General features: G+C 38.0%; 1 non-coding gene and 2 pseudogenes across 1 annotated transcript; 2 read left to right on the top strand and 1 right to left on the bottom strand.

Annotated features, from left to right (window-relative positions):
* Positions 1–420: 420 nt before the first annotated feature.
* LOC116568195 lies at positions 421–6638 on the bottom strand (annotated as a pseudogene).
* Positions 1939–2043, top strand: LOC116568345. Its single transcript, XR_004276564.1, has one exon. It is a non-coding gene; the product is annotated as a U6 spliceosomal RNA (small nuclear RNA).
* An 11897-nt stretch (positions 6639–18535) lies between the features above and the next one.
* On the top strand, positions 18536–19438 carry LOC116567062 (annotated as a pseudogene).
* Positions 19439–23024: the final 3586 nt, after the last annotated feature.

Consider the following 23024-nt stretch of genomic DNA (forward strand, 5'->3'; position numbering starts at 1 on the left):
CAGGTCTCCAGCTGGCAAGTGGCAGATCTTGGGACTTCTCAGCCTCCATAATCATGTGAGCTAATTCCTCAAAATAAACCTCTTGTATTGTATAAACCCTATTGGTTCTGTTTCTGTGAAGAACCTTGACAGAACCTTGACCTGTGAAGAACCCTAATAATGGTAAAATGCTTGAGAATGGATACAGGTAGTTGAGGTAGGATAATGAAGGGTCTGAGTCAAAAAAATTGCTTTCTATTAACCATTTTATTCGTTAGTATAGATGGGGAAAAAGCACCCGATAAGTCAATCATTACCAAGTGCCAGAAGTGTGTTGATTTTCCCCAGCAACAGAATCTCGTCTAGAAAAGCAGCTGCTGGATTCACTGCCAGATTAAGTTTACAATAATCCGCTTTCATCCTCCAAGATCTGCCTCTCTTCTAAACAGACGGAAAAGGTGAATTGAATGGAGCTGTGGTAGAAATCATCATTCCTGCATCTTCCAAGTCCTTACGGGCACTAGGCTCTGCAATCAAGTGAATGCTGTCATAGAACACTTTCGCGAATATAAATGCTTCCGGGTTTGCCTGAGACTTTCTTGGTTTGGGAATCCTAGGACTCCCCTCCATCCTGGACAAACCAGGGTGGTTGCTCCTCCTAATATAAGGACTATAACAGAGGGACTTGTTTCCTTGTAAGTGACCTGAAGAACTAGGGGAAAGAAAATTCGAAACTCAGAGTTTTAGGTTAACCACCCCAAGCCTGGGTCAGGATCTGAAACTGTATGACTGACTGCACTGAAAGGAACGTTTGCCTTACCTAGGGATTAGATTAAGTGTCTCCCGATGGCAATTTAAGTAACTATTTTGCCACTTCATGCCATGAAAAGCAAGTGCTCTTTTTATTTATTTATTTATTTTCAGCGTAGCAGTATTCATTGTTTTTGCACCACACCCAATGCTCCATGCAATACGTGCTCTCCCTAATACCCACCACCTGGTTCCCCCAACCTCCCACCCCCCCCCCGCCCCTTCAAGACCCTCAGGTTGTTTTTCAGAGTCCATAGTCTCTCATGGTTCACCTCCCCTTCCAATTTCCCTCAACTCCCTTCTCCTCTCCATCTCCCCATGTCCTCCATGTTATTTGTTATGCTCCACAAATAAGTGAAACCATATGATAATTGACTCTCTCTGCTTGACTTATTTCACTCAGCATAATCTCTTCCAGTCCCATCCATGTTGCTACAAAAGTTGGGCATTCATCCTTTCTGATGGAGGCATAATACTCCATAGTGTATATGGACCACATCTTCCTTATCCATTCGTCCGTTGAAGGGCATCTTGGTTCTTTCCACAGTTTGGCGACCGTGGCCATTGCTGCTATAAACATTGGGGTACAGATGGCCCTTCTTTTCACTACATCTGTATCTTTGGGGTAAATACCCAGTAGTGCAATTGCAGGGTCATAGGGAAGTTCTATTTTTAATTTCTTGAGGAATCTCCACACCGTTCTCCAAAGTGGCTGCACCAACTTGCATTCCCACCTCTTTTTACCAACGGAAACAGCATTATTACTGCCTTTAAATCTAGTCATATCCAAGAATGAATTCCAGGAAATCCGTAGCTAATTCAGGATCCCAATCCTTAAGGTTCTGTTCTTCTGGAACCACATCCAACATCAGCTTCTATAATAGGCCTCAGCCAGAGGAAAAGGACTGCCATATGTGATACAGAAAAAGGAATTTATCAAGAGATTAGGCCTTACAGTACTCTGGGAGTCTGTGGTACTGTGTATCCTATTTGAAAGCACAAAACAAAATTCTACTACTTTTAAGAGTAAATTTAATCATTCCAGGTTAAACTCAGCCAATTTAGCATTTGTCATTTTCTCTGCTTTTCTCAAAAAAAAATGGCACATGAGTTCCCAAAGAAGGGTCATCATAAGAAGCAGAGGTGGCAGTGCTCTCTGCGGCCCCCATACATACTAAAATTGGAACCATACAGAGATTAGCATGGCTCCTGAGCAGGGATGACATGCAAACTCATGAAGCATTCTATATTTTTGCCCTGTGATGTGCCCTGGGTTTGTTTTCTAATAAAAGAAGAAAGTGAAAAGAAGGAGAAGGAGACGGGGAAGAAGAAGGGGGACGAGGAGAAGGGGGAGAAGGAGAAGAATAGGAAGAAGAGGAATGAGAAGTAGGAAAAGAAGAAGGAGCAGCCGCAGAAGCAGAAGCAGCAGCCGAGGTGCGCAACGGGAGTTTGAAGGTAGACGCTTCTCGCCTACGTATCCTGGGCCCTACACTCTGCTGCCATCTAGTGAGATTCCAATCCCACTCGAGGCTCAGATGTGTCCTTCCACATTGGCATTCACGGAGGCAGCCAACTTCCCACCTGGTCTTTGGTCTTATGGTCCACACCTCTTTCCTCTGTAGTGTCCTTCATCAGGAATTTGAAGACTTGCTCAGGTCTACCTAGCCTCAATCAATATCTCTCTCTTTCTCTCTCTCTCTCTTTCATTCTCTCTCACTTAACAGCTGCATTTGCCTTAAAGATATGGGGAAAAATTAACACCACCCCAGTGCCACCAGGGTTCCATCAAACCCTCTGCCGTCAACACTTTTTTTTATGATCCTCCTGACATGGTGGTATAGGGCCTCTAGAATACTGTGAAGTGGCATTCTTGTGTGGTTCCAGACAGAAATGAGCGAGAAAACAGATGCTGATACTATGTGGGGGGTGGGGGGTCCATCCCCCCTTCTTTATTGAGGACACAAGGCTCCTTCTCAGAGACCTTCACACCCATCCAACTCCATCCTTAACTTCCTCAACTCTTCTTCCTCTTCTAGCCCACAGAAGGTTCATCGTTCCTATTTTGCCTGAATTTATTTTTGTTTGTTTGTGCTGCATTTGTGTTTAAAACTTTAATAGAATCGTCTAAATAGTCCACACACGTTGAAAACCAGCATTATGTTACAAATGTTTATAATAAGGCAAAGCTGGAGCATTCTCTATCTGCCTGGTGATGATGTTGATGTTTTGCTAGTGCCCTGCCTGAAGACTGTTGTCAGACATTTCAACATCCTGCACATCAGTTGAGAAACAGACTGTACAAAATCCAGGGCTTTTAAAACAAAATAAAATAGTGGAGTTGAGAAATGGAAGTATTAATGATAAAACAAGAACTTAAATTTATGGTACAAAATTGGAAATTTATACTTTCTACTCTAGACTTCTCAACATGAGAAATCAGAAAAGCTAATAAAACATGTCCCTTTTGGTTTGATCCCATTTAATTTTTAACTGCAAAATGAAAACAATTCTTCTCCTTTAGTAGCTATTGACAAGAAGATTCAGATTTTCTGCACAGGCCACTAGCAATGATTAATAGATATTATTTCCTTTTGGATTAAGTTACCAGACCTTGAGTCACAAATGTAGCTTCAGAAATCTTGGAGATAAGCATTAGCCTAAGTGAAAGTACCTACGAACAAGATTTAAATAACACAGAAAAGCCAGTGTGCCCACTTTCCCCCACCCACCCATTCTTTGAAAAATTAAAAATGTGCAATATAAAAATGTAAGGAAAACATGAATTTATTCAACTTGGCTTTTCTGAGATGGTGAGTGTAAATACACATTTGAAGCTGCTTTTACATCAAGCAGATTTTAGTTCCTGGAAGCAAAATGTGTGAAATTTTTCTAAATTTTTTTCTAAAAAAATTTTCTAATTTTTTCTAAATTTTTCTAAAGAAACTAAGTTCTTTTGCTGGACTATGACAAAAGATTCTAAGAGCTTCTGAAGCGCACTACCGTATTATCTTCCCGATCTGTCTAGTGACCATTCCAACACTACCACCTCCGAAACCATCACTCCTCCCCACCATGCCCAACCTCAGTATAGTTTCTATTAAGTCCTCCCTCAGTGCAGATGGCCAAGATGCTGGATACCCATGCTGTAAGAGCTTTGTTCTTATTTCTGATAACATGTGAGGGACAAATAAAATTTTAAAAGAAAGAAGTTAAAATGAAAAGCATTCACTTGAAAAAAAGTTATTTGTAAGTACCATCAATAAGAGTTTGCTGCAGCAATGACCGAGACCCCTGCCTACTAAGCCTGGTGTCCTGGCATACCCATTGCATGGTCAAGCCTCACAGCAGAGTTCTTGCTTCTTACTGCTGCATTCATTCAATGGGTTGGGTACCTTTTTTCTAGAAATGTATGAAAGATACACAGATAAAAAATTCTATTGGGGTCAACTTCAGCATTATCTAACTTTTTCCTCCTTTCACTTTCTATTACCTATGCTTCTCCTTTCTTACCTTCCTCAAAATTATCAGCATGTCTATGGCTTCTTCAGTAAAGTGATACACAGTATGTAGAACCATATTTCCCAGAAGTGAAATCCTTATTCCAACGATGGTGTGAATTCTGAATCTTCCTCCAGTGACTCTTCGTCTCCAGATGCCATCAGCAGGCTGAAGAAGTTAATTTAAAAAAATAATAATAAATCACCCCAAACTTGCACAGTAATTGTTCTAACAGTGCCTAGACACCATGTTTCTGTTTTTTCTTGATTGTTTTAGGTGTAATAATTTTTGTTTTTTACAATTAATGTTACACCCATCACAGGCAACTATTTCAAAGCCTTCAAACCAAAAACTTCTGCTTATCTGGGTCTGATTTTATCTCGTAAGGTTTTGTCAGAACTTTATTGGTAAAGTAGTCATTGGGTTCAACATGGAAATTTAAGACAAAAGATATGGATCATCAGGATCCAAAAATTTCACTTGAATATCCTGCAGGTTTGTTCAACATTGGTTCTTTGTATTTCTGTACTAAATCACTTACCTATCTAGAGATTGGAGAAAATTTCTAGAGCAGGAAAACCAGCACTTTGAAATTCAGTTGGGATCTGGGTTTCCGACTATTGCTCCCTTTTCTTCTGGTCTAACTCATTTATTTTTCCTGACTGTTTTAGTCTCTTTGGGTTGCTATAACAAGATACCATAGACTGGGCAGATGATATGCAACAAACATTTATTTCTTATAGTTCTGGAAGCTTCAAAGTCCAAGATCAGGGTGCCAACAGATGTGGGTTCTGCTGAGAGCCTTCTTCCGGATTGCAGACCACAGACTGCTCACTATGTTCTCACATGGTGAATGAGTGAGCTAGCTCTCCAGAGTTTCTCTTATAAGAGCATTAATCCCATTTTGAGGTTTTCCATCATGACCTAATCAAAGGCCCCAGCTCTTAATACCATCACCTTAGGGGTTAAGATGGCAACATATAAATGTTGAAAGGACATAAACACTCAGACCATAGCGAAGACTCCAGCCAATTTACTCTCTGCATCATTTTCACTGTGCCATTCTACCTTGGCTTCTGGAAGTTCAACATCACCACAGAAAATATTTTCCCTTGCCAAGGAAAGATTGGGTTTAATGCTGCATACTTTATTCCAAGTGTAATTTCTTCATAGATGTCAGTTTCCAAATAAGCACATTTCACCTGAAGGTGTTTCAGTGCGTTGGGACTCCTTAACTGCTTAGGTAAAGTTTCAATGTAGCTTGAAGGAATGCAAAAGACGGCTTTAAGTCATTCTCCATTCTCTAAAAGATACCAAAACAAAGATTCTGGATGCCCAGGTACATTAGGTTTCCTTTATTATCACCCACTTATAGCAGCTTCTGAGGAACTTAAAGAAGCATCACCTGTTGTCAGGATTCCTGACTTGAGCCCTCACAACTCCTTTGACTGGGTGGCACAGCCGCTGTGCTCACTCTTTGGCCATGGTCCCCAGTAACACTGCTCTGGTACCTCTTTGCCACATTAATCCAGCTGAGTAGTCTCCCAAATTATATTTTATACCCATGAGAGGTGCTTTTTCTCACTGAAAAGTAATAATCATCATATGCATGTGTTCATGTCTACCCATGTCCCATTTTCAGGGGGGAAAAGGAATTCTCAAAGGCCCCAGATCTAGGAGCACAGAGGGAGGGATCATGGCATAAAAAGGAGTGGTTTGCATAAGAAACTCTTAATCTCACAAAACAAACTGAGGGTTTGGGGAGGGGTGGGGGTGGGGGGATGGGGGGGTTATGGACATTAGGGAGGGTGTGTGCTATGGTGAATCCTGTGAAGTGTAAACCTGGCGATTCACAGACCTGTGCCCCTGGCTCTAATAATACATTATATGTTAATTAAAAAAAACAAAAGGAGTGGTTTGGGTGCAGAGGGGGACATATATGGTCATACATTACAATATCATTCCACCACTGGACCTACAGTCCAGTTTCCTTTGTCTGCCCACAAGGCAGTCCATGTTCTGACGACTCCTGCCAAGAATTCCAGCCTCATTTCCTGTTACTCCTAGTCCTTCCCTTCACACATGTACAAACCTGTACCTCTAGAGTACCTCATCTCTACCTCATCACGCTTTACAACCAGGATGTAGCCTTGTTTTTTTCTTCTCCACTAGAACTTTCAGAGGAGGGCTGATAAAGTAATACCCCCTCTGTCTAATAAGTACTCAGTTTTATAAATGAATGAATAAAGCAACTGATGGACATTGCTCATCTCACACTGGATTTATTTTAATTGTTGAGTACTTACCTTACCTTGTCTTTTAATGAACAGACATCTGCTCACTTCCCCCATAACCCCAACCCAGGCCCCACTTCCATTATCGCCAGTTCACTGTGAGGTCTTTGAAGACAAGAAAAATTAGCTTGTGTACCCTGAAGCACAGATGACACTGCCTGGAACAAAATTAGTATTTTAACTGAATCCACCATATTTTCTCAAGTTGGCTTTTGCACCTTGTGTATCACTAAATGGACACACTTCTATCCTGCATAACAGGCTTTAAAATACATTTTACAGTTGCCTCACTTTATCTCGTAAGATTTACTGCAAATGGAAGCCACTGTGAGTGATCCAACACTTATCATCAAGCTATTATGAAGATTTCAAAATGCTTTAAAATTGATTCAGCAGTAAAATATTTCTCCATTGCTCCTTGGAGAACCTCTAGAAATCTTCCAGTTTTTCTTCTCCCTCTAACTTTATTTTATTTTGGTTTCTAAATATGTTCCAGGACATTAAAACAAACCACTGAGACAAATCTATGAGGCAGTTTAAATGAATTGGAATTTGTAAGAACTTTCCTTTTTAATCTGGGACCTCTAGGGAGTAGTAAAGGCAACATTTTGCTCTTGTAATTAAATTCATTCTGTCTTTTTCTTTAGAAGCAATAGAGCTTCCAGTATTAGGGCTCATTATTTGAACTTCCATAAGAATTTAAACACATTTGAAATGGTGACTAGTTTTCTGAGGAAGGAGATATGAGGAACTAGAAAATCCATGACATAAAATTGGAATTGAAGATAGAAATCTGATAGTCAGATAACACCCTTGTTGGAAAACTACTGAAATTTAGTCAGTGATGGGGTCCAGTGTTAAATATATTAAAGATTAATTCTCATGCAAAAGCCAAAAACTGTTGTGCTTTGTTTTTTGTTCTGTCTTCCAATCTTGTCAATTTCCTCACATGTTATTTGGGTTCATTGCCAAATTATACCATATTGTGGGTAGGCTTCCAGAACCTTCTCACCACCAAGAAAGTCAATGAGATATCTCACATGCAAGTTCCCCCAAGAAATCAAATTACTCTAATTTGATACTTAAAACTTTAGATTCTTAGTATATAACAGCATTTCAATACTCTAAGCAGAGAGCTATATCATAAATTTAGTGTAGGTACTTTTTTTCTGGAGTTAAAAAAAAAAAAGCTAAAAAAGAAGTTGTGGGAAGGAAAATAATGAATTTTAACTTACCATGTCCTAGGGTGAGGGGGGATGGATGAAATAAGTGGTGCAGATGAAGGAGAGCACTTGCTGTGATGAGCACTGGGTGCTGTATGAAGTGTTAAATCACTATATTGTACACCTGAAACTAATATTATACTGTATGTTAACTACCTGGAATTAAAATTTTTAAAAAGTTTACAAACACTTAAAAAAATATTTACCATGTCCTAAAGAAGAAAATTGTCACTGTATAATAAAAATGAAAGCATCCTCTTCTTCTACAGCTAAGTCAGATCTCATAATAGGAATTTGATATTCAAACAATGTGAAAAATCAGATTGTCAAATTTTGTTGAAGAAGTAACAAAACTACCGCTTTGTTTTATTTATCAAAAAATCATATTAAACCTTACTTGGGAATTATTTCTTCAAGTTAAGCAAACACAAAACTTATAACACAAACACAGAGGAACATTCATGAAAGGATTCCAGCAGAAACAAGCAGACATGTGTACTGTTACTGAACTAAAAGGAGAAAGAAGTTGCAAGGTTTTGAGCCAAATGTTTGTGGCACCCAGTGTTTGAGGCTAGAGTAAACTATTTCTTTGTCCACCAGAGTTAACCATTTACCTCACTCCCAAAGACTCAGCTGAATCACCACAACACAGACATCTCAGCAACATCCCTCTGGGAGATAAAAGAAATAAAAGAAAACAAATACTAAACTTCTATCATTATTTTCAAAGGAAAAATGTTTAAAGACGCTTCTCCAACTGGTTTTCTGTTTTGTTGTTGTTTCGTTTGGGTTTTGGGAGTGGAAGATTCAACCTCATCTTCGGGATCTAGTTTTCTTCAAGTGCACAGCACTGTATGTTGTCCAAATTTGCAGAGTGCTGGTGGAAACATTAAGAATCTTAGGGAATATTAACTGCTTTGTATCCCCTTCAATTTTTGTCATTGCCATTTTATGTAATCAGAAAAAAAAACTAACTTATGAAATTAGAGATAATTACTTACAGTAGATGATAAAATTAACTTTCCCTAAAGTGGATCATTAATTTTTATATTAATCAGTTAAAAAGTGGCACTGAAATATGTCCGACATTCAGAAGGACTCAGATCAAGTCTAAAACAGTAATTTGGACCCAAGAGTTCAGAAAGTTTGTAAACTCAAAATGGCACATTTATGCTTTTCTTGAATCTCTGTCTTATTCTAGTCATCTATATTCCCCACCTTGTCACAAAGTTCCTGGACATAAGAACTGGAAAGATATAATTGTGTGCTTTTATAAATGTTCAATTAATGTGCATTTCATAATTTTGAAATTTTTGTGATCACCCTTATCTCACAACAATTGTTTAGTCTACCCTTTTCTTGAAGAGCACAATACCAGTCTGCCAAAAAGAAAGAAAGAAAGAAAGAAAGAAAGAAAGAAAGAAAAGGCAACATCACAGAATGAAAACACCAAAAAAGAAATACTTTTGGGGGCACCTATGTGGCTCAATGGGTTAAAGCCTCTGCCTTCGGCTCAAGTCATGATCTCAGGGTCCTGGGATGGAGCCCCAGAGCGGGCTCTCTGCTCAGCGGGGAGCCTGCTTCCCCCTCTCTGCCTGCCTCTCTGCCTACTTGTGATCTCTGTCTGTCAAATAAACAAACAAAATCTTTAAAAAAGAGAAAGAAAGAAAGAAAGAAAGAAAGAAAGAAAGAAAGAAAGAAGAAATACTTTTGGAGGGTGGCATAACAGAATAGAAATTCTCTAAAGAATTAGCCTCAATTTATCGTTTTTTTCCCCTTCTTATCCACTGGAAAATATCCTCAGTCTCCCAAGAATCAGTTTTTGTTTATCAAGTAGATAAACAAAAGAATTCACAATTTATAATGTAAGAATGATAATAAATTAGAATGCCATTATGTATATTCCCTGTGGCATCTTTTTATCTAGCAGCTGTCTCCTCTGTCTCTGTTAATTCTCAAAAACAAAACTAAATCTAGATAGTCCTCTTATAAATTGTGATATATTTCTGGGAACACTGGAAAATCTTCAGCTACAGTGCAATTGTGTCACACTATATATAGTAAGAAAATTATTATATTTTTGTCAACTTCCTGGTAACTGTTGGAATTAAGTCAGGCTTTTATGAAAAATAACCCCCCAAAAAACTGTTCTAATTATAGAATTACCATTTGAGTAAGTGAACATAAATTCCAATTTGTTCTAGTATTCTATTAATTTTTTAAATTATTAATATCATGTTGTTGGAAATCAACAGAGGCATATTATAGTGCTTAGGAAAATGTCTGATATGAAGTAGACATTCAATACATTTTTTTCAAATGAACAATGAAAAAAGGGCTCCTGGATGGTGTAGTTGGTTGAGCATCCAGCTCTTGGTTTCTGCTCAGGTCATGTTCTCAGGGTCATGGGATCAAGCCCTGTGTCAGGCTCCATGCCTGGTGGGCACTCTTCTTAAGACTCTCTCCCTTCTTCTCTGCCCCTCCCCCATCACATGCACACTCTCTCTCCAAAATAAATAAATAAATATTTAAAAATAAATAAGTGATGAAAAAGATACTTCACTTTATTACCTACTTTCATGTCAAGCAAAGTTTTGTTTTCTTGTTACTGTAATACCTAAATTTAAAACATTCCATCTGATTTGAATCATTAGCCCTACCTTAAAATAATCTGAGTTTTTAAATTTAGGCAACGCAATTTAGCCAGACCCACAACATTCTTAATAGGACACGAACTGTACAGAAAAAACTGCAAGGGTATAACAGTCAGCCTCCTTCCCCTGAAGAACTTACAAAATAAGAAGGTCAAGTACATTAATAATTATAAGACAAGCAAAAATACAAACCTCATGGTAGAAAAGGGTATATACAATGGTTAACCTGAGATCTCAGCAAAGGTATTGGGGAAAAGGTAACATTTGAAATAAATTATGAAAAGCGGTAACGAGACCTTGGCATATGACATTAGAGAAATAGGATATCCCAAGGAAAGAAAATACAATGTACTTTTACAGGTCTATTCAAGGAACTATGACGAACCCACTTTTACTGAAATAAACGGTCAATGTAGAAATAAATTACAAGAGTAGTCTGAAAGTTGATGTTCAGCTTGATTGGGTCTGGGAGTCTGTACTTATTGCAGTAGGTAAAGCTTTAAGATTTGTATCCATCAGGATCTCAAGCAAACAGCACATTCCCATGGTATCAGTAAGTGGGGGTAGATGAAGAGAATACTTAGAAAGGGTGTGTGGGCTGAGTAATAGACACTACTATCAAGGGATAACATTCTGCCACCGCAGCAGGGTATGCACCACTAGTCCCAAAGGGGGAAGTGGAAGGAAATATTCCTGGAACCTGCAGAAAGAAGCTATAACTATAAGAAAATGCCTCCTGACATGAAGCAAGACCATCTGTGGAGGTGGGTAGGCAACCTGTGGGTGAGCTAGGAGAAAGCCAGAGAAATAAATATCCTAATTTCTGGTTTTCTGTCTCCAATCTGCTGCTAGTGCCCCCTACTGGCTAAATCCAAATGGAAGCTGGAGTCAAGGAAGCCCGTTGATGCTGTCCAAACAGGTCTTCCTCCCAAGGCATAGAGCAGGGCAGAGAAGGGAATGGATCTGGAGGGGCAGAAGGCAAATATCTGGCTCAAAGTTTGGGGACACAGCTCTTCTTAGGTAAATTAACCTAACAGTCTGGTATTAATCCAATAGAATCAAGAGATGTGTAGCCTAAAAAACTAAGAATATGATACAGAAGACTAGCAAACAAAGTGAGAAATCGGGCCATGGCAGTGGAAAAAGAGGTGAAAATTTATCTATCAGAAATATTACAGTGATAAATTTTGGGGCTTCTAAAAGATTAAATATATGGGGAAAGGAAAATTAGAAGTCCAAAATTTTTCATCTCAGTTCCTGGGAGAATAGGCCATTTTAGAAACATAAAATTAAGTGCTGGATTTTAGAGTAAAATAAAGTTGCCAAGTCCTTCTCAAGGGAATGGGGTACACTGAGGAATGTGTGTTAAAAGTAGTATCTTAGAAGTCAGGCACAAACCAGGGTCACATCAAAAATGAATCTGGGCCAATTTGGGGCCCAATATCATCCATATACCCCTCCTTTAAAACAAAACAAAACAAAAAAGCTACTCTAAGAAATCATACCACCAAGCCCTCTCCCAGGAACAATATTCCAAAAACAAAACAAAATATGTAAATGTGTAAGTCATAGGGAAGGACAAATGGGAAATATCTAACATAGAATGAATAGCGAACAACTGTAGTAATTGTAGTTATAAAACAAGCTGTACAGTCATAACTCTTGAAAGGCTGCATAAAATAAAATCCGTGATTTGGCAATAAAACAAATGAAAATTCAAGAACATACCAAAACAAAGAGTAGGAGAGGGAGGAGAGAATAACCTTCACTGTCAACAGTTAAAACAGTGTGGTAGTGTCATAGGACTAAACACATAGATGAAGAGGAAAGAATGATCTGTCTGAAAGAAAGATGTATGCATGTAGGAACTGGAACATGATAAAAATGTACTTAAAATTAGGGAAGGGGAGGGGCACCTGGGTGTCTCAGTTCAGTGTCTGTTTGCCTTTGGCTCAGATCATGATCCCAGAGTCCTGCGATCTAAGCCCACCCTAACCCCACCCCAGTGTGAAGCTCGCTGCTCAGTGGGGAGTGTGCTTTTCCCTCTCTTTCTGTCCCTCCTCCTGCTCTTGCACTCTCTCTCTCTCTCAAATAAATAAATAAAATCAATTTTAAAAAGAAAAATAAATAAGTTTAAATAAATAAAATAAAATTAGAGAAAGGGAAATATGGATCACTCAATAAATTGTTTGGAAACAACTAATCTTTTGGAAAAAATTAACATAAGATTTGTTATCATTTAGGAATGATTTCATGTGCAAGTAGCAGAAATCCCAACTAACAGTTGCTTAAATAAAGTTGGGGGTGGGGGTTACATAGTTATCCAAGAACTCTGAGAATAGGCATTTCAGGACTGACAATGGCTCAACAATGTCACCAAGAACCAGGTTGTTTCTCTTTTCACTCCACCATCATTACTCTGTTGGCTTTTGTTTTCATCCTTATGACCTCAGGATATAGACAGATGTTAGCTATACCTCATGATCTCAGGCCTATGTTCCAGGCAAACAGAAAGGGGAAAGGCAGAGAGCAAAATGGTCCAACCAGTCCACACATGTACCCAAATCTTACCAGTGGTGGCAACTGTAACTGAATTATTTTTATCATTGGTTGTTGTTGTTGTTGTTGTTGTTTGTTTGTTTGTTTTGTTTTGTTTTGTTTTTGCTTAATCTGAATCTTCCCAATAATCATGCATTGAGTTTTGCCAGAAATATACTATGAATCTATTTCCATTTTGCAGAGAGATTGATTAATCAAGGAAATCATAAATCTCTTCTTAAATCAGTAAGCCTCCATTGCTCTGTGACTCTAAGTATTTTGAATTATCTTAAATTTTATTTTTAGCACACACCACTCACTAGATTTCTTCTTGTGGAAAATGAGCTGCAGTGAAAACTTACTTTTATGTACCAAACCCCTGGGAGCACAAAAAATTATGGGTTGTCTTAGCAATAATGCTGCCTCTAAAAACTCTATTTAATGCATTTAGATAAGTTGTGCATTTCCAAGTATCTAATTGCAACTGTTAAAAATTATTCCCAGCATGATTCTCCCAGAAGGGGAAGATGTGGGAATGAGAAGAGAATAAACAACCTACAATGAATTTTTCAATACTTACCTCTATTTTCAGATTTTGCTTAAATATTCTATTCTACCCTAGGATATGTCCATTTTTACCATGCAGATGAGTGTAATTTTCTGAGAATCCAGTAATATCATAGAGTACCAAAAAGATTGCTAAATTTTGGAAAGAACAGAAATGTCTGTGCTTGGGTTAGAAATAAATCCTCACAAGAACCCAAATGTTCTTGTGATTAACTTACATGATACACTGAAGATTTTAATCAGGTTAATTATCTCATAATGTGTCGGTCAATCATACTAACATTGGTGGCAGAAAGGCAGTTAAAGTCCAAAAGAAGAAAATGGTATTCAATTTCAGGTGACAGATTTTTTTTCTTCCTTCTTGGTCTTCAAATAGCTTAAAGAAGTTATTTTCCACAAGCCATTTCCTAGTGAGTTAAGATGCAGCTGTTTAATAACCACTCTGGACCTCCTCTTAGGAATTTTTAGGGTGCTATAGCAGACGGGCATCCGACCAGGCTGCATTTCAGTCCTTAGCATAGTGCCCAGTCATTCCATGTAACTAGAAAGAGGTTAGAAACTGGTGTTTTATGTTCCCTTCATTCTCTTTTCTGTTGGTGGGATTGTGTCTGATTCCTGAAAAAGAGAAATTGCTACATTAAACAAAGCCTGTTACAGTATCGCTCTCATGTTAGTGTGAATCTCCACTGAGGAGGTTCCTGATCTTTAACAAGTCAATTGACATGTTTGGTTCTTACTTTCCTCACTGGTAAGACAGGTGCCATTGTGAAGATGAGGAAAGGTCATGATTCAACAATGTCTTGCACATAATAGCCATTTAATATGTTTTAGCTGTAATGTCTGTTATTTTGTATCATATTGTTAAAATCTGATCCATTTTTCGAGACTCCTTCATTCATGTCCGGCTTTCTCAATGAAACCATCACCATTGTAGGGGAATCTAAACAATCTGCACTTACTGATTTTTGTAAGACATATTATCGCCCTATTTGAGAATTTACATCCTATCTTAGGAGTCATTCCCCAGCTTTCTCATGTTCTCCCAGGAGACCTTGGATCCTAAAGGGTCTCAGGTCCTAATTCTGACCAAAGTAGGAAAAATACATGCTTCAGTCCAAAAGCCCCTGTGTTCTGGAATAATTCCGTGCTCTATACTTCATGCAAATGGATGAGCTCCAACCAACTCGCACGTCCACTAAGCAGATTTTCCTTCCAACTCAGGTTTCCTGGCATATAAGCCCTGGTGTTTGAGCCTAGCATCTTTCCTTGAGCCCACTCTCTTTTGTGTCTCTCACTAGCTGCTGCCAATCTTCTCCCTCAAAAGGGATGACGTTATTCATTCCTGCTTCCTGCTTCCACCTCCCAATCACAGGTAAGGATTATTTTTAAAATATCCTGATCACATAAGATCAGAATATATATGCTAGCAATGACTATTCAAGTTTTCTTTGGTTTCTGAACTGTCTTTGTCAAATCCCTCCTCCCTGTGATTTCAGCAACATGACCTCGAGTGCAGCCTATCTAACTTGCCCACAAGCCCACGTGAGGCCAGGCCTGCAGACTGACAGATACTGTGATAGAACAATTGAGGCTGTCCAGACCCTTAAGGAGAAGTAACCAGGTTTATACTTTGTCACAATGAGAAGTCCTGAGGTTTTTTTTTTTTTTTTTAAGATTTTATTTACTTATTTGTCAGAAAGAGAGAGAGAGAAAACCCACAAGCAGGCAGAGAGGCAGGCAGAGGCAGAGAGAGAGGCAGGCTCCCTGCCGAGCAAGGATCCAGATGCGGGACTCGATCCCAGGACCCTGGGATCATGACCCGAGCCAAAGGCAGCAGCTTAACCCACGGAGCCACCCAGGCATCCCGAGAAGTCCCTGAGGTTTTTAAAAAGGGAAGTGACATAATAGAATTTGCCTTTTAGGAAAATCGGCCTGAGTGCAGTGTGAAGACATCTGGATAATATCTTTTTATTATAAACACCAAACCAGTTATGAAAGGAAGCAAAACCCTGAAGGACGAGAGGCCCAAAGAGGCTGAGATAAAAAGGTCTGATTTTAGAAAGTCATGTGCAGGTGGAGAGAAATGGAAGCAAAATGTGACAGAGGTTAAATCAACAGAATTTTATGGTTATTTGAATACATCATGGGGTAAGAGAAATAAGAAAAGTAAGTTGCTTACGGTCAAATATTGCATGTTTCCTGTCTCATATACAACTTACGGTGGGAAAGATCTCAAATGTTTTTATACACACTTCAGTGCCCAGTAAATATGTTCAGTTAACCAAAAAGAACCAATAAGTTTGCCTATGTTATCAGCAACAAGCCTGTCTAAAAAGAATTTTCTTATAAAAACCTGGAACCTAAGCTGCAAGACAATTTTTATCAGTTTTTCCAGGTTTGCATGGAAAACAGTGCTGACAAAAATTGCAGAAATGCCTGGAAACTAGAATATAAATTCACTCATTGTTTCGGAGGTTATATGCTGACCTGATCCTTCTTGGTGTTATTAATAATCATTAGAATTATTTTGGATAGTGCTAATAAAGCTTATCTACTTTAAATCAAACTTAGATCATCTAATTGAAGATATACCAGTGATTCTCAAACTTCAGTGGGTATTATCTCCACCTGGAAGGTTTTGTTTTACTTTTAACTTAAAAAGTCAGAGTTCCTGGGGTGCCTGGGTGGCTCAGTTGGTTGAGCAAATGCCTTCGGCTCAGGTCATGATCCCAGAGTCCCAGGATTGAGTCCCGCATCGGGCTCCCAGCTCCGTGGGGAGTCTGCTTCTCCCTCTGACCTTCTCCTCTCTCATGCTCTCTCTCACTCATTCTTCCTCAAATAAATAAATAAAATCTTTAAAAAAAAAAAAAAAAAGTCAGAGTTCCCATAGATGGAACTAGAGGGTATTACACTAAGCAAAATAAGCCAATCAAAGAAAGACAATTATCATATGATCTCACTGATATGTGGAACTTAAGAAATAAAACAGAGAATCAAAGAGGAAGAGAGGAAAAAAATAAAACAAGACAAAACCGGAGAGGGAGACAAACCATGAGAGACTCTTAATCATAGGAACAAATGAGGGTTGCTGGAAGTGGAGGTGGGGAGGTGGGGGAGTTCGTAACTGGGCGATGGACGTTGGGGAGACTATGTGTTGTAATGAGCATTGGGTATTATCTGAGACTGATGAGTCACTGAACTCTACCTCTCTCTGAATAGGTCTCTGAACAATAATACATTATATGTTAATTAATTTAATTTAAATTTTCAAAAATGTTTTTTAAAAAGTCAGACTTTCTGATTCAGTTGGTTTAGAATAGAGTCCAAGAAATCACTTTGAGAACCACTGCCTTAGAATAGTGCTTCCAAAACCTCAATTATAAAAAACACCTACAGTACTCATCAAAAATAAAGAGACCATGTTTCACCTCTGCCCACCTCTAAATCAAAGAGTTCAGGGAGGCATTTAGGTATCTGTTTTTTTAAAAGGACTTCATGCGATTCTTATAATCAGCCAAGTTTGTTCAACGCTGCCTTAATCCACCCCATGAGGTAGGTCCTATTAGTAGTCTTATTTTACCAAAGAAAAAACAGAGGTTTAGCAAGCGTTAGCACCAACAAATGGCAAAGCTCTTAACCCTTCTACTAGAGGTCTTAAACCATCGTTCATGCTCAAATACAAAAAGTTTCTTAGATGGAAGTACTATGAGCCCTTTGATAAAAGGGTCTTTATCTTATTTATTTTAGTATCTCTAAAACCTTGCAATATGCATATAGAATGGTTGGTTAGAATCAAGCCCTGTAAAATAATGCTATGCTTATATAAAATTTAAAACACAGAGCAGCTAACAATGAGCAGATGAAGAACCCAGTCGGTTCAAAGAACCAGTGAAATGCAGGGAGCCAGAACCAAGTCATCATTTTAATGAACCGACTAAAAAATTTAATCAAAATTCTCAACTCAGTAACTCCTAGTAGGAAAAAAATAGATATTGATTTTGATGCCAGAAAATGTATTTTACTAAGTATTTTATAACTGGCTTGACATTTAGAATAAAAAGATATTAGCCAGATGTTAAAAGCTTTAAAAGTGCTTTACAGAGTGTTTTACTAGATACTTCAGGATTTTCAGAAGATGAAATATCACTGCTTGCAGCAAAGGTATTACATACATGAACTGTCCTTACAATTTTTTCTTCTAAAATGCTCCACAATTAGACCAAATGACTTTTAAAATATATAGTATTCTGTGCTCTTCTGATTGTAAGCTTACGTAAATAATAATGGTAACGTTTATTAAATACTCTATGTCTTTTAACACATTGAGTCCTCATAGTAAATATTTAAGGTAAATATTATTACTTTCATCATTTACACATAAGGAAACAGGCCCAGAGAGATATGAAGCTGCCCCGATGGCTTTGCCAGCAAATGGTGGAGTTGGCCAGTGAAACCAGGCTATCTGGGTCTAGAGTTCACGTGCTCAACCAGAATGCTATGCTGTCCCCTATATTTTGAATAAAGAACGGATATCCTCGTTTCACTTACTTTCTGAATTTGTATCTCCAGGTGTCGTTATTTGCAATAATAGAAGGATATTAGAGATGAAACGAGAACAATAAAGAGGAAGTAATAAAGAATGATCTCTCGGGGCACCTGGGTGGCTCAGCCAGTTAACTGCCTGCCTTTGGCTCAGGTCATGATCTGGGTGTCCTGGAATGGAGTCCTGCATTGGGATCCCTGCTCAGCGGGGAGCCTGCTTCTCCCTCTGCTGCACCTCTTGCTTGTGCTCTCTCATGCTCTCTCTGTCAAATAAATAAATAAAATAAAATAAAAATATTTCTCAAGAACAAAAAAAGGTGCTTAATTTAGGCCATGCCTAAGCAAACAGAGAAGGAATAGGTGGCCATTACACTTACAGGGGTTAGAAAACTGGCTGCCAACGATTTTTCAAAGAGCAATTCTGAGGCCCCAACGGGGGATGAGGAAGAGTCCGGGTTGAGCCCCAACTGAGTCGTGGGCTCGCGCTCTAGTTTCCCAGGCCTGCCCCACCTAAAGAAATGAATGGTGGATTGGCCCCAAGTAAAAGCACAGTGTATGTATCCAACTTGCCCTTTTCCCTGACCAACCATGACTTATACCGGATATTTTCCAAGTATGGCAAAGTTGTAAAAATCTCTGAATGAGTTTCCATACAAACATTAATTATAAATCATGAGAATGCTACAAAGTCAAAGACAGAGCTATAAGCACCTATAAACAGGGTTACTATCATGAAAGATAAAGATACCAGGAAGAGTAAAGGAGTTGCATTTATTTTGTTTTTGGACAAAGACTCTGCACAAACCTGTACCAGAGCAATAAACAACAAACAGTTATTTGGTAGAGTAATAAAAGCAAGCATTGCTATCGACAATGGGAGAGCAGCTGAGTTCATCCGAAGACGAAGCTACTTTGACAAATCTAAGTGTTATGAATATGGGGAAAGTGGACATTTAAGTTACGCCTGCCTTAAAATATGCTTGGAGAACGGGAACCTCCAAAGAAGAAAGAGAAAAAGAAAAAAAAAGAAAATTCCTGAACCAGAAGAAGAAATTGAAGAAGTAGAAGAAAGTGAAGATGAAGGGGAAGATCCTGCTCTTGACAGTCTTAGGCCATAGCTTTCCAGCAAGCCAAAATTGAAGAAGAACAGAAAAAATGGAAACCCAGTTCAGGAGGTCCCTCAACATCAGATGATTCAAGACACCCGAGAATAAAGAAAGCACATATTTCAGGGATGAGGAAGAACTGAGTGATTAAAATTGTATTTATTATGTAAATATCATTAAAAAAAATTTTTTTAAGTCTTGGGGTACCAAGTTCAGTTGAAATTAAAGATTACTTTTAGAATTTAAGCATAAAAAACCACATAGTACCAAATAATTTTTTTACTATACAATAGGTTCATAGGAAATTGAAAATAATTTTAAAGTATCATGTTTCTGTCTTGCCTTAGCAGAGGAATAAAAATCAAGATTTGCTAGTAAGCATTAATCTTGAAAACAGTTCATTTGAGTTAAAAAGAAATCTTAATACTGTCATAGTATTGCCATTGTCATCCCAAGAAAAAAGACCAATATTAAAAAGATGTGCTTGGGAAGCTCATTATAAAAGTTTATTCATGTCTGATTGGTTTACATGAAGACATTTGAAGAAATTTCATCTTTAAGACAAAAACTTCATGAAGACTAGAAAATGCTGATTTATTGTTATTAAATGTTAATAAAATTTTCAAGAGAATTAATTTTAAAAAAAGAGCAATTCTACATGGACAAGCAAATTCTGCCAAATCACTGTGAAAATCTTCTTAATGCAGTCTTGCTACAATACTTTCCTAGAGGACCCAGTCAAAGGATCAGGCTCCAGGTAGTCTGATGGCTGCTGAATTTTGGTTTTCATTCCACATTCACCTTTTGGGGTTATAGGATTACAGTGTAAGCTGACATCACTGCTTCTCAGAGGGCAGTGGAAAATTTGAATGGATTCAGAAGACCTGAGAAAGCTAAATCCCCAAACCCACTGTGCTCCTCTTACCAGTAAAAGCAGACCTCCCTCTCATTACCCTTCTCCTCCTCAAGGGTCCTGAAATAACCCTACTGTGAGCATGCCAGTTTCCCTCCCATTCTGATTTCCTTACTGAAAGCACACTGGTGTAGGGAAACATTTTAAACATAATAATAATAAATCTCATTAGTTTTACAGTGTAGGATACACAACCCATTCATAATACATATTTGTTGAATGGGGAGTTAGACAAAGTCTTAAGCCTGTCTATTGTATCAAATTCCAGACTCCAGTGAGGCATATTATAGCAAGAATCTGGTATGTTCCAGTATTTTCTTTCTTAGTTTATTTGTCTGAATCCAATCTCATTAAAGGGAAGATAATTACACTAAACTTATAAATGTTGGATCTCCTCTCTGCAGAGAAGAGCCCTCCACTTTCAATTAATTAAGATAAAAATGAAGGCAGATTTTCCCAATACAAGAAAAGCTTAAAGTAAATTTATTAATTCCATCTGCAGTGGCTTTTTATTTTCTATTTTCTTTTATTTTATCTAAGTAATATATTAATACGGTTCAAAAAATCAAATGGAATTTTAAAAACTCATAAAGAAAAGCAATTATTTTCTATAATATCCCTCTCCACCTGTCCATTTTACTTTCTAAGGGAAAACACTTCTTTTTTTTTTTTTCTTATTTTATTTTAAGTAAGCTCTACACCTTATGTGGGGCTTGAATTCACAACCATGAGATTAAGTGTTGCATGTTCTACTAACTAAGCCAGCCAGGCACACCAGGGGAAACACTTCTGAAGTCCTTTCACTATTGTTTTGGCAGTTCCTATCAATCTGAAAATAATATTTTTAGGCTGCTAATTATTATTTAGCTATTCTAAATTTTATTTGTTCCCTACTATAATGTATGCATATTTAAATCTGTTCTCCCACTCTCTATCTATTCTCCGTCTTTCTTCCAACACAGTTATATAAAGTTTTGGTTAACATTGCTAAGCTCTGTTTATAGTTTTAGGACTTTGCGAAGCCAAGAACTTTACAGTGATTATATTTCCTTTCCTGTACAAATTTCCTGGAGTTTCTCAATGTTTTTCTTTCTTCATAAAATTTATTTTTTGTAATAGTTCTCCTTTTTTTTAAAGGCTCAATAGAGCACATCCTCTATGAAAACCCTATTTTTCCAGAGACTTCCCTCTTGGAGTCTTCTATTTTCCTGCTGCAAGCCAGGCTGTTTCTCAGATTTATTTCATGACTACCACCGCCAGACTGAGCTTCTGGATCCCATTCTGCTTCATGCTGGTTTCCTTCTGTATTTTACTGGAGTATACGCTCTATCAAACTCCACTGGGAAATAAAAGTCACTCAGGAGAGATACACATCCACACCTAAAAATGCATTTGAGATACCCTCCACTTGAATTACAATTTGAGCATAGAATGCTTAGTTAAAAGTCACTTTTCCTCTGAAATCTATATCAGTGGTATATTCTTAGAACCTCCTAGAACAATTTCTAGCACATATTTGGCACTCAAAAATATACATTAAGTGTATGAATGAATGAATATGATGCTTTTTTAATGTCTCTTAAATTCTCATCTGTTTCCTGTCATTTTTCTTTCTTTCATTGTTCCAACTCCTCTCCTAAAAATACAGTGATCCTCTTTGTCTATTCATATTTAGGAAAAAGGCTCTGAAAAATGGATTAAGGCTATTATCCAGATGAGTGGTTCTCAAAATATGGTCGTAAGCTTTACCTGGAAACTTGTTAAAAGGCAAATTCTCTGGCTTATTCCCAGTCTTAGTGAATCAGAAACTCTGAAGTTGAGGGGAAAAAATCTGTGTTTTAATAAACCCTCCAATTTATCCCAATGCACACAAAAGTTTGAGAATCACATAGGTAGGGCCAAGACTGGCAGCCATTGTTTTTGGGTTACCTGGAGAGAAGTGAGCATTGATACAGGGAGATCCATACTATATGATTGCTAATTTCTTCAGGGAAGAAATCTTGGGTCTCATGCCCACAAGATAAATATCTAACTTCTAGTGTTCTGCTGGATGGTTGAGAGTGGAACACAATGACGCATGCCTCTGTTATGAGCACAAGATGGACAAAGTGACTCTTGGATATCTAGAAGTGCTGCAATTTTTGAACAAAGAGCCATCGTTCCAATTTTCTAAGGTATCTGTCTGTTTGGACCACTAATTCAGTTTCCTGTTCCTCCTTTCTGAGACAGCATCCTTTCCATAAACTGTAATCACCTGCGGTAACTGAGTATGTCTCTGTTCTTGCCACCTGAAAGAACCTGAAAATTTAGTCTAAAATTATGAACTTGTCATTACATGTACTATTTGAATTTCTTGCATCTCAAAAAATGTGTGTCGGGAAATAAAATAATTCCACTTCTTCACTTAATACTAAGTACATTGCATGTATTTCCATTGAGGACCATTAGGTGGCACTTTCTGCTCTGCTTATAATCACTATTTTCTCTTTTCCTTTGGGGCAAACCATTCATGGAGTTCCTTTGGCCTCTGGAGGCAACTTCTCAAGATCGCCTGAGAGAATGCTTGCACTTTGGTGACTCATTTAGTCTGTGGTGACTTATTCAATTAGTTCTGCAGCAAAGAATCAAAGAATGTCTTACAACTGTTGACCATGCAAGTTGCATGAATTTTTGCCTTGCCCGGTAGGAAATCTGAATATGGAATTCCAGATTCAACAAACTACCACACAATTGCCTTAATCTAAAATGTAAAATGTTAGTAAGCTTGTCGCTCCAAGGATACTTTTCCCCCTTGCAATAGGGTTCAACCAAATGAAGTTCAAAAGTGAAAACATGGCTCCTGCAAATAAACACTGGTTCCCTGCACAGAGTGGTAACAATGGTCCTTTGGCTTTTACAGA

Source organism: Mustela erminea, chromosome 10, assembly GCF_009829155.1.
Source record: "Mustela erminea isolate mMusErm1 chromosome 10, mMusErm1.Pri, whole genome shotgun sequence".
Classification (NCBI taxonomy): Eukaryota; Metazoa; Chordata; class Mammalia; order Carnivora; family Mustelidae; genus Mustela; species Mustela erminea.